General features: G+C 41.0%; 1 protein-coding gene across 1 annotated transcript in view; it reads left to right on the forward strand.

Annotated features, from left to right (window-relative positions):
- The window catches only part of bmpr2b (bone morphogenetic protein receptor, type II b (serine/threonine kinase)), a 298,656-nt gene that overhangs the window by 205,525 nt on the left and 81,115 nt on the right, over window positions 1–12,016 (forward strand). The window lies entirely within an intron of this gene.

A 12,016-nucleotide genomic window follows, 5' to 3' on the forward strand; every position in this document is an offset into this window, starting at 1 on the left:
ATTTGAGTTGCCCTTACCTTCCTGTCAGGTTGAAACAGTCTGGCTATTTTCCTCTGACCTCCTTCATTAACAAGGTGTTTTCACACCTTCTTCTTAGGTTGTCCATCGAAATCCGATGACAACGTCCCCTCCTTTAACGGTGAGATCTTTGATGACTATACAGTCCTATCCTGGACCCACAAGTTCTATTGCAGGTGGGATATGTATATGTGGTAGTGGTGGCAACCGTGGTTGCATTTCTGCTGGCTCTCTTCTGCTGTCTTTTGGTTGTTCTTTCCATCTCCAGAATATGAACCCTGTCCCTACACAGCTGTCACCAAGTGGTACGGTCAGCAGCAACATCCTCCAGGTCCTCGGGTCTGATCTTGCACATCCTTAAAGCATTCTTCATCTGATCCTTATAGTGCTTCTTCGGCCCTCCAGCTGAGTGTTGACCGTGATGTAGCTGGCCATATAACACTCTGCGGGGTAGCCAACATGGGGCATCCTTATCACATGCCCCAGCCACTGCAGCTGATGCTGGGTGATCATGGCCTCAATACTCCTGCAGTTGGTCTTTACAAGTATTTCAGTGTGAAGCACCCACTCACGCCAGGTAATTCACAGGATGCGCTGGAGGCAGCTTATGTGGAAGCGCTCCAAGGACTTGATGTGATGGCTGTAGGTTACCCGAGCTTCACAGATATAAAGGAGAGTGGTGACACAGACTGCTTGGTATACGGCGACCTTTGTGGAAGGACGAAGGCTCCTGTTCTGAAAGACTCTACGCCGAAGTCTCCCAAAGGCAGCTGATGCCTGTTTAATGTGGCTCTGGATGTCATTGTCAATGCCGCTATCCTCAGACAGAATGCTCCCCAGCTATTTGAAAGATGGCACTTCTGACAGCTTTTCACCACCAACAGTGAAGGCAGGTAGAGTGGGTGGAACACTGGTACTCCATTGGCAAACCACTTCTGTCTTGGTGGTATTGACAGTCAGCCCCATCTTGCTGTATGCTCTCACCGCCACAGCAAGGACAGTTTGAAGATCCTCTGGAGTATGGGCCACAAGAGCACAGTCGTCTGCATACTGCAGCTCCAGGACCCACTCTCTACGGAGTTTGGTGGTTGCGTGGAGCCTCCTGATGTCAAAGAGGTTGCCATCTAATCTGACGTCCACTGCCACACCGCTGCTGTCTTCAGTCTCGTTGTGGAGAAGCTTGGTAACACACAAGAGGAAGATGTTAAAGAGCACTGGTGCTAGCACACACCCCTGCCTCACCCCTGTGCGTACAGAGAAAGGCGTGGGCTCTTGTCCTCCTATGGTCACCGTAACAGTCATCCCATCGTGGAACTGGCGGAGGATGTTAACAAATTTATTGGGACAGCCAAACCTGAGGAGGACATCCCATAAGAGCTCTCTTTGCACAGTGTCAAATGCTTTGGAGAGGTCGACAAAGGCCATAAACAGGTCCTGATGTTTCTCCCAGCTCTTTTCCTGTAGCTGCTGGGCTGTGAAGATCATGTCGATCGTGCTCCTGTTCTTCCTAAATCCACACTGTGATTCAGGCAGCATTGACTTGGTGATGTTGCTGGTGAGTCTCTGAAGCATCACCTTAGCTAGGACCTTTCCAGCAACAGAAAGGAGTGATATGCCCCTACTATTGCCGCAGATGGCCTAGAATACACCTAGAACTGCTGCTCATTAGATGTCTTTGGTTTTTTGTACTTTCCTCTGTAAGCTCTAGAGACTGTTATACTGAAAAATCCCTGGAGTTCAACTGTCTCTGAGATACTCAGACCATCCAATCTGACACCATTCCATGGTCAAAGTCACTTGGATCACATTTCTTCCCCATTTTGATATTTGGTCTGAACAACAGTTGAACCTTTGACCATGTCTGCATGCTTTTATGCACTGAGTTGCTGCCATATGATTAGCTGAATAGATAATTGGATTAACAAGCAGGTATACAGGTATACCTAATAAAGTGGACACTGCATTTATTTCTTCTACTTGTAAAGCACTTGCAACAGCTCTGGATTTACCAATTTTGCTGAGAGACTCAGATTGTTAAATAGCCATAGAGTCATAGAAAGTACAGCACAGAAACAGGCCCTTCATCCCATTTAGTCCATGCCGAGCCAAAAAAACTGGCTAGTCCCATTGGCTTGCACTGGGACCATAGCCCTACATACCCCTACCATCCATGTACATCTCCAAACTTATCTTAAACATAGAAATCAAACTCGCATGTACCATATGCATTGGTAGCTCGTTCCACACTTACACCACCCTCTGAATGAAGACGTTTCCCCTCAAGTTCCCTTTAAATTTTTCACCTTTCACCCTTAACCCATGACCTCTAGTTGCAGTCTCACCCAGCCTCAGTGGAAAAAGCCTGCTTGCATTTACCCTATCTATACCCCTCATAATTTTGTATACCTCTTATCAAATCTCCTCTCGATCTTCTACATTATAACAAATACAGTCCTAACCTATTCAATCTTTCCTTTTAACTCAGGTCCTCCAGACTTTCCGGCATCTTTGTAAATTTTCTCTACACTCTTTCAACGTTGTTTACATCTTTCCTGTAGGTAGGTGACCAAAACTCCAAATTATATTCCACTATGCTCCAAATTAGGCCTCACCAATGTCTTTTACAACTTTAACATAACATCTCATCTGCAGTACTTGGTACTTTGATTTATGAAGGCCAATGTGCCAAAAGCTTTCTTTACAACTCTATCTACCTGTGACGCTACTTTCAGTGAATTATGTACCTGTATTCCCAATTCATTTGTTCTACCACACTCCTTAGTCCCTACTGTTCACTGTGTAAGACCTGCCTTAGTTGGTTCTACCAAAGTGCAACACCTTGCACTTGTCTACATTAAATTCCATCTGCCATTTTTCAGCAGTACCTTTGTCAAATGTTTCACTAAAATCTATGTAGTCAACATCCACTGTCTTGCCTTCATCAACTTTCCTGGTAACTTCCTCAAAAAACTCAATACAATTAGTTAGACATACCCTACCATGCACGAAACCATGCTGACTATCTTTAATCAGTCCATTTCTATCAAAATACTTATATATCCGATCCCTTAGAATACCTTCCCATAACATTCCCACTACTGATGTCAGGCTCACTGGCCTATAATTTCCTGGTTTATTTTTAGAACCTTTCTTAAACAATGAAAGAACATTGGCTATTCTCAATTATCCTGTTGAGGTGAAATTTCCTGTTCAGCTTCCATGTGACCTTGTTAACTAAAACCAACAAATTTTATCCAAACTTGGGCCTTCACCTTGAATTTTAAAATATAAATTGTCATTGGTGCTGGCTTGCAAATACTAATCTACGTCAATGTCTCTCTCAAAATAGCTCAGCATTTGATATACCTGACATCAGAATTAATAATGCCAAATGCATTATCAGCACTACTGCAAACATTACATCACCACTGCAACCTAGTAGTTTGCAAATGTATATACGTTTGATTTAACCCCTCCCCCTCCCCCAATGTTGATCCCTGTGTTCCTTCAAGATAATCCCTAATATGCTTTAGAAACTGGGTATAATTACAATTATACATGAGGTCTCCTCAGATTTAAAAAAATAAACTCACCACTCATTCATTTTCGTAACCAATCTTCTCTTCTATTGAAGTATAATCTCAAAATACAGTTGATCAGCTTGAGGGTGGAACTCTAAATCAATCTATCTAATAAACACATCATTTTGAAAATTATTTTGTTACTAAGCAAATCATTCACACCTGTATAAAATACCAAGCTCAAAATCTAATTGTGTTTCATTGAGCTCAGCTTCAGGTGATCTCACCTCAGCATCTTGGTCTTACTAACTTTAACTGCTCAACTGCTAACTGGGCAGTCTGAAATGCATAAAGTTATGCCACGTTTAATGGCAAATAAATATAACTGTTGGCTACAAAGTTGCTCATCTTGTGAAAGAATATGCCCTATTAATTCAAAAATTAAGAAATGACATTTGCTGGAGATATTCATCACTTTCCATGTGAAGTCTTCGACTTGAAACATTAGTTCTTTTTCTCTTCACACAGATGCTAACTGCCCTGCTAAAAACTTCAGTAATTTTCTATTTTTACTCTCTATTTGCTCATAGGAAGAATCTTTGTGTTGAGCACATATTCCTATTATAAAGTGGGAAATCTGAAAGAAAAGTTTGTGCAGAGCAGAGTTTCACAATCCATGATAAAGTACATGACCAGTTAAGTCTCTTCCATTGTTAAAGAATGAATATTGGTCAGGATGCAAAAAAAGATGTCTCCTTTGAAAAGGGCTATAGGGACTTTCACATGGACTTGATATAGCAGACAGACTTGATTTATTGTCTTATCTGAAAGAGGGCACATCCGCTAGGATGCTTCCCCCTCAGTGTGTACACAAGCATTGCCTTAGTGGATGTACCAATAACTTATTCAAAAAATAAACGATAAGTTTTTTCCAGAACACTTCCTAATCAACTCCTAATTTTGGAACAAATTTGAAATACCCCATAGGAAATAGCCCCATAGGACCAAAGGACACAACCTCAGTGCAGAGGGACATCCATTTAGAATGGAGATGAGGAGGAATTTCTTTAGCCAGAGGGTGGTGAATCTGTGATATTTGTTGCCACAGGTGGCTGTGGAAGTCAGGTCACTGGGTGTATTTAAGGTGGAGGTTGGTAGATTCTCACTAACACAGTACGTGAAAGGTTACGGGGAGAAGGTAGGAGAATGGGGTTGAGAGGGAAGTGGATCAGCCAATTTCAAAGGACAGAGCAGACTTGTTGGGCTGAATGGCTGTTTCTGCTCCTATGTCTTAAGGTCTTACGGAAATGACACAAGATAAGATACTTGGTATTCTTAAGGGCAGTAGGTTAGGTGGCCATGATATTGGATAATGGGTTAAGTGATTTAGTTCATTGAATATATTCCTAGATGACAAATGACCATTTATCTGTATTAAAACAGTTGTAGATGAGTGTGTCCCCACTATATCATTCAGAGTCTTCCACAATCAGAAGCCTTGGATGAACCATTAGATCTGCAATCTTATCAGGGCCAGATCAGAGGCATTCAAGTCTAATCACCAAGAAAGTTACAAGAAGTCCAGCTACAATCTTCAGAAAGCTACCTCCAGAGCAAAGTGGTAATTTCAGACTGAACTTGAATCAACAAAGCATGCTCAACAGTTGTGGCAAGGGTTGAATACCGTCACCTCTTACAAAGTTAAATAAGCAACATAGGCAACAACAGGGCTTCGCTACCAGTTGAACTCAATGCCTTCTATACTCCGACTGTCAAAGCATGGAAGAACCATCACAAACTCCCACAGGCCTTGATGATCCTATGATTTCAGTCTCTGAGGCTGACATGCGTGCAGCCTTCAGGAGGGTGAACCCATGAAAAGCTTCCAGCCCAGAGTATCTGGCCAAGTACTAAAAACCTGTGCTGATCAACTGGCTGGAGGGTTCACTGAGATCTTTAACCGCTTGATTTGGCAATCTCAAGCAGGCTTCAATTATACCAGTGCCTAAGAAGAACATGATAACCTACCTCAATGACTGCTGTCCAGTAGCACTTGCATCCACAATGATGAAGTGTTTTCAGAGTCTGGTGGTGAAACGTATCAACTCGTGCCTGACAAGCAACTTGGATCCGCTCCAGTTTGCCTACTGGCACAACAGGTCCACAGCAGATGTCATCTCATTGTCTCTTCTCTCAACCCTGGAACATACAGACAGCAAAGGTGTATATGTCAGGATGCTTTATTGACTACAGCTCAGCACTTAATACCATCATCCCCTCAAAACGAATAAGTTCAAGACCTTGGCCTCGATACCTCCTTGTGCAATTGGATCCTGGATTTCCTCACTTGCAGAACCCAGTCAGTTCAGATTGGCAACAACATCTCGTCCATGGTCTCTATCAGCACAGGTGTCCCACAAGGCTGTGTGCTTAGATCCCTGCTCTACTTGCTTTACACTTATGATTTTGTGGTTTTGCACAGCCCAATGCCATATTCAAGTTTGCTGACAACACCACTGTTGTAGGCCGAATCAAAGGTGGTGAAAAATTAACATATAGGAGGGAGATTGAAAATCTGGCTGAGTAGAGCCATAGCAACACCTTCTTACTCATTGTCAGCAAGACCAAGGAGCTGATTATTGACTTCAGGAGGAGAAAACCGGAGATCCATGAACCAGTCCTCATCGGAGGATCAGAGGAGGAGAGGGTTAACAACTTTAAATTCTTCAGTTATTATTTTGGAGGATCTGTCCTGGGCCCAGCACGTAAGTGCATTTATGAAGAAAGCACAGCAGTTACTCCCTTCAGAGTTTGCAAAGATTTGGCTTGACATCTAAAACTTTAACAACTTCTATGATGTTTGTGGAGAATACAGTATATTGACTGGCTGCATCACAGCCTAGTATGGAAAGCCCTTGAATGGAAAATCCTACAAGAAATAGTGATATGGCCCAGTCCATCACTGATAAAGCCTTCCCCAATGTTGAGCACATCTACATAAAATGTTGCCGCAAAAAAACAGCAGGATCAGAATCAGGTTTATTATCACCGGCATGTGACGTGAAATTTGTTAACTTAGCAGCAGCAGTTCAATGCAATACATAATCTAGCAGAGAGAGAGAAAAAAAATAATAAATAAAATAAAACATAATAATAAACAAGTAAATCAATTGCGTATATTGAATAGATTATTTAAAAATGTGCAAAAGCAGAAATACTGTATAGCAAAAAAAGTGAAGTAGTGTCCAAAGCTTCAAAGTCCATTCAGGAATCGGATGGCAGAGGGGAAGAAGCTGTTCCTGAATCGCTGAGTGTGTGCCTTCAGTCTTCTGCATCTCCTGCCTGATGGTAACAGTGAGAAAAAGGCATGCCCTGGGTGCTGGAGGTCTTTTATAATGGACGTGGCCTTTCTGAGACACCGCTCCCTCAAGATGTCCTGGGTAATTTGTAGGCTACTACCCAAGATGGAGCTGACTAGATTTACAACCTTGTGCAGCTTCTTTCGGTCCTGTGCAGTAGCCCCTCCATACCAGACAGTGATGCAGCCTGTCAGAATGCTCTCCACAGTACAACTGTAGAAGTTTTTGAGTGTATTCGTTGACATGCCAAATCACTTCAAACTCCTATTAAAGTATAGCTACTGTCTTGCCTTCTTTATAACTACATCAATGTGTTGGGACCAGGTTAGACCCTCAGAGATCTTGACACCCAGGAACTTGAAGCTGCTCACTCTCTCCACTTTTGATCCCTCTATGAGGATTGGTATGTGTTCCTTCGTCTTACCCTTCCTGAAGTCCACAATCAGCTCTTTCGTCTTAATGATGTTGAGTGCCAGGTTGTTGCTGTGGCATCATTCCACTAGTTGGCGTATCTCACTCCTGTATGCCCTCTCGTCACCACCTGAGATTCTACCAACAATGGCTGTATCATCTGCAAATTTGTAGATGGTACTTGAGCTATGCCTAGCCACACAGCCACGTGTATGTAGAGAGTAGAGCAGTGGGCTAAGCACACACACCTGAGGTGCACCAGCGTTGATCGTCAGTGAAAAGGTTATGTTACCACCAATCCATACAGACTGTGGTCTTCTGGTTAGGAAGTTGAGGTTCAAAAACATTTATTACCCCTCAAGCATCAGGCTGTTGAACCAAAGAGGATAACTTCACTTCATCATTGAAATGTTCCCAAAATCTATGGACTCACTTTCAAAAACTCCTCGTCTCATGTTCTCAATATTTATTGCTTGTTTATTTATTATTATTATTTCTTTCTTTTTGTATTTGCTCAGTTTGTGGCTTTTGTACACAGCTTGAATATTCAAGTTTGGTGTGGTCTTTCATTGATTTTACTATGGTTATTATTATATTATGGACTTATTGAGCATGCCTGCAAGAAAATGAATCTCAGGGTTGTATATGGTGACATATATATACTTTGATAATAAATTTACTTTGAACTTTGATAAATTAAACGTACTCAAAGAGGATAAGTGCATCCCAGCATCTTGAGAGAATTAAGGAAAGAGATAGCTGCTGGAGGACTGGCAAATAAATGTAATGCTAACATTAGAGAAATGCAATAAAATATAGCTAGAAAATTGCAGATGGATTGGTTTAACCTGGATGGTTAGAGAATAATGGAAGGAATGAAAAGGATATCTGTGATTCAAAGTATAATAATACTCAGCGTACACTTCAGGCCTTTCTTGGTGAATTTTGTTGACTCTTATGAAGAGAGTTTGCAATAGATATAACTTATCAAGGTTCTCAAAGGGCCTTTGATAGCATATCCCAAAGTAGCCAAATTAATTAAAGTAAGATTTGGTAGAGTCAGGGGACATTTATTGGGGAAATGGTAGCATAGCTGTTAGTGTAATGCTATTAAAGCTCCGGCAGCCCAAGTTCAGCTCCACTGCTACATATAAGTAGTTGGTGCATTCTCCCCATGACCGTGTGGGTTTCTTCTCGGTGCTCTGCTTTCCTCACACTTTGCAAAGACGTGTGTGATAGAAGGTTAATTTGTCACATGGGTGTAATTGGGTGGCTTGGGCTTTTTAGGCTGGAATGGTCTCTTGCTGTGCTGTATCTCTAAATAAATAAACAAACAAATTTTTAAAAAGTAGCACAATTGGCATTGAAGCCAGATAGCAGTGGAATAAATTGGGGTAGGTGTTCCAAAAGGAACATTTCTGGGATTGATTTCGATTTCGGAATTAGGAAAACAATTTCTAAATATACAGGTGATACCACATTGTGGGAGATATATGTCGGGGATCATCAACGCAGAATAAGCAAGTTAATGATACATGAAGTTTAACACAGATAAATGCATGGTAGCAAAAAGGAAAAAAGATTACAGAGGTCTGTCACTACTTGAATGCTGTGAGTCTTGATAAAGTGGGGAAACAAAGGGACCTCGGAGTACAAGTACACCAGTGTTTAAAAGTTGTGCCACAAGATTAGCAAACCCTTATAAAAATTAAACCAAATACTCAGATATACTGTATGTGGATGGATGAAACTGAAAGGCAATTAAGTAAAGCTAAATTTGTACTGAAGTTTGATTAAACTTGATGTGCTGTGTACTTCTGGCTGCTATATAAAAGGCTGTGGGGAAGTTGATAGGGTTATAGAGAAGGTAAGCAAGAATGATACAATATATGAAAGGATGGTAAAAGATGAGAAGAAAACAAAGAAAGTTCATTAAGATTGATAGAATGGAAGCCCCTCTGGGGAAAGAGCATAAATGAAAGAGTTCAACATCTGTACATCTCTGAAAAAGTTAATTAGGAATTCAGAAGAAGCATCAAGCATACTATCCCTGCAGATTTCTTTGCTTGAAGAATGGTGAGAAAGTGAAACTCACTACCACAGGGTGTAGTTGAGGTGAATACAAATTGGAAGGAGATTGGACAACATACAAGTACAAAGGGAGCAGTGGGTTGCACCTATGGTTTTATATAAGGAAAGAAGAGAGGGATTTCAGGTGGACTATAAATATCTGCTGAATGGGCTACTTGGTCTATTCCTGTGGTGCATTTATGTAGTAATCCCAAGTATTTAATTTAGTTTATCATATACATTGCTTCACCTGAATATGAGTCCCTCTTAGTATCTCTCTTGTTCCTTATCCAATAAGCCACTTTTCATAGTAGCACATACAAAATGTTGGAGGAACTCAGAAGGTCAGGCAGCGTCTATAGAGAGGAATAAACAGTCAGCATTTTGAGCCAAGACCCTACATCAGAGCATTTTTCATTGGTGAGCTTAAAGAGTTTTCTAGGTTTTCTGAACTGCTTTAATCCAAATATTATTTCCAGTTATGTTATTGATGAGTTTGCAAGGCTGGTGAATAACAGCAGGCTTTTGGCTGAATATATTCTGCCTCACCCACTTAGTGGGCACATGGCCAAGTGGTTAAGGCGTTCGTCTAGTGATCTGAAGGTTGCTAGTTGGAGCCTCAGCTGTGGCAGTGTGTTTGTGTCCTTGAGCAAGGCACTTAATCACACATTGCTCTAATGTCTGTATGAGGACTGGCGCCCCACGCAGACTTCCAATCTGTGCCTTGTAAGGCATGAAAGTGCCCCACACAGGCCTCTGATGGTCTGAGTCAACATTCCCCCTCCCCCCACCCACTAATACATTTATGTGTATTCTAAGCAGGTCACCAATGGATGTCATGTTGGTCATGTAATTTCAGGAAACTGGGAATTTTAGCCTGTTCTCAGATGTTTCTTATGCATTGCTCCCTGTTTTATCAATCTACTCTAAATTACTCCCTCGCGCACCCCCCCCCCCCCACTGCTGGTTATGATCCATCTTATTGGTATCCAATCCCTTTTCACTTGAATTCTGTTTTCCATTACTACATATCTATATAATAGGTTGTATCCCATTTGATGCTTTGTGTCTCATTCTCTCTACATTACTCTATTTTCAAATGACATAGAAATAAAGCAATGTGAACATTAAATATTCTTTAATGCTATGAAACATCTTTTTCATATGCTTCTCAATACCAGCAACTGTAAATAGAGAGCATATGCTTATGCACAAACAAAATTTGTCATCTCCAGAATTATCAGCCCATTCTGACCCATCTCCTATTCAAGCCTCTTGCCTCCTTGGGTCTTTTCAGTACAAACTGCCATTATTACATTGACTATTTCAATTATTTACATTCCTCTATTCACTCTGCCGTGAACCTTAAACACTGTTCACTAAGTATGGGCTCTAAATTGTCATTTCAGCAGGCTGACAAAGACAGGGTTGTTTCAAGAACTGACTTCTATCTTGTAGAGTTTGAGCATTAACTCTCTGAGGCTGCCTTATATCTCTGACACCCACCAGTAACTATCAATCCATCATTGCTAGTCATTCAAGAGATTTTCCCCTCACAGCCTCCAACTTTATATTTTCAACCAGACATAATGCATGTCCATCTTCTCCCTGAGGTCCAAAAATACATTATATTAGTAGATTAATGAAATCGCTTCGTTTTGCCCCATGGAGTTTATTCATTTTAACTTTATTTATTTCAAAGTTCAAAGTAAACTTATTATTAAAGTGTATACAGCATATGTCACCATATGCTATTTCTGTTTTCTCGAATGTTCTAAATCTGTGGCATTTCTGGTGCTCTTTAATGACTTAGAATACTCAGCTTCTTACCCGCTCTTATAGCTATGGTGTTTATATGGCAGCTTTAGTTTAGTTTCTTGACAATGGTAACTACCAGGATGCTGATGAAGAAAGACTCAGCATTGGTAATACCACTGAATGTCAAGCCCAGGAGCCTAAACTCTTTCTTGTTGAAATTGCTCATTGCATGGTACCTTTGTGATGTGAACGTTACCTGATACTTAACAGCCCACCTCTGAACGTTGTTTGGCCTTGCTTGGAAGCATAGCTACTTCATTTGCTGAGGAGATGTGAATGGAATAAAACTTGTGCCGGGGGAAGAGAATTCTGAGGCCATGATTCTTGCACTGATTTAGCACTAGTAAACAAAAATAAATTCCTTTCTCTAATGGATCGGTAGAGAGAATTGAGGGCATGTTAAGTTTTCGGATCACTACTTGAATTGTGTAAAGAAAATTGGTTGTAATTATAAATAGTGTGTTTTTGAGACTATTTAAAAGGGCATTCGGAACTGTTTGATACTAGGATGAAGTACTAAAAAAATGGTCTGATTCTGCTGACAAATTAAGGGCAAGCTGTCTTGACTTGGTGAGTAGTAGTCAGCTTGGTATGCTGCAGAGTTGGAAGTGTTGTCCTTCAGAAATGTTGATCCCATTGGATTTTTCCAAGGATTCAAGGAGAAATCAAATAGCGCAGAGCATTATTCAAAGAAGAACAAGCTGTGTTTTGAATATCTTGGAACACATTCTTTTCCTCAACCAGAAAATACTTGCCAGCTTAATGTTTTTCTGGAGACTTTGCAATGTATTCCATTACTGGAAATGCTTTGGGACATCT

Source organism: Mobula hypostoma, chromosome 6 (assembly GCF_963921235.1).
Source record: "Mobula hypostoma chromosome 6, sMobHyp1.1, whole genome shotgun sequence".
NCBI classification, from domain to species: domain Eukaryota; kingdom Metazoa; phylum Chordata; class Chondrichthyes; order Myliobatiformes; family Myliobatidae; genus Mobula; species Mobula hypostoma.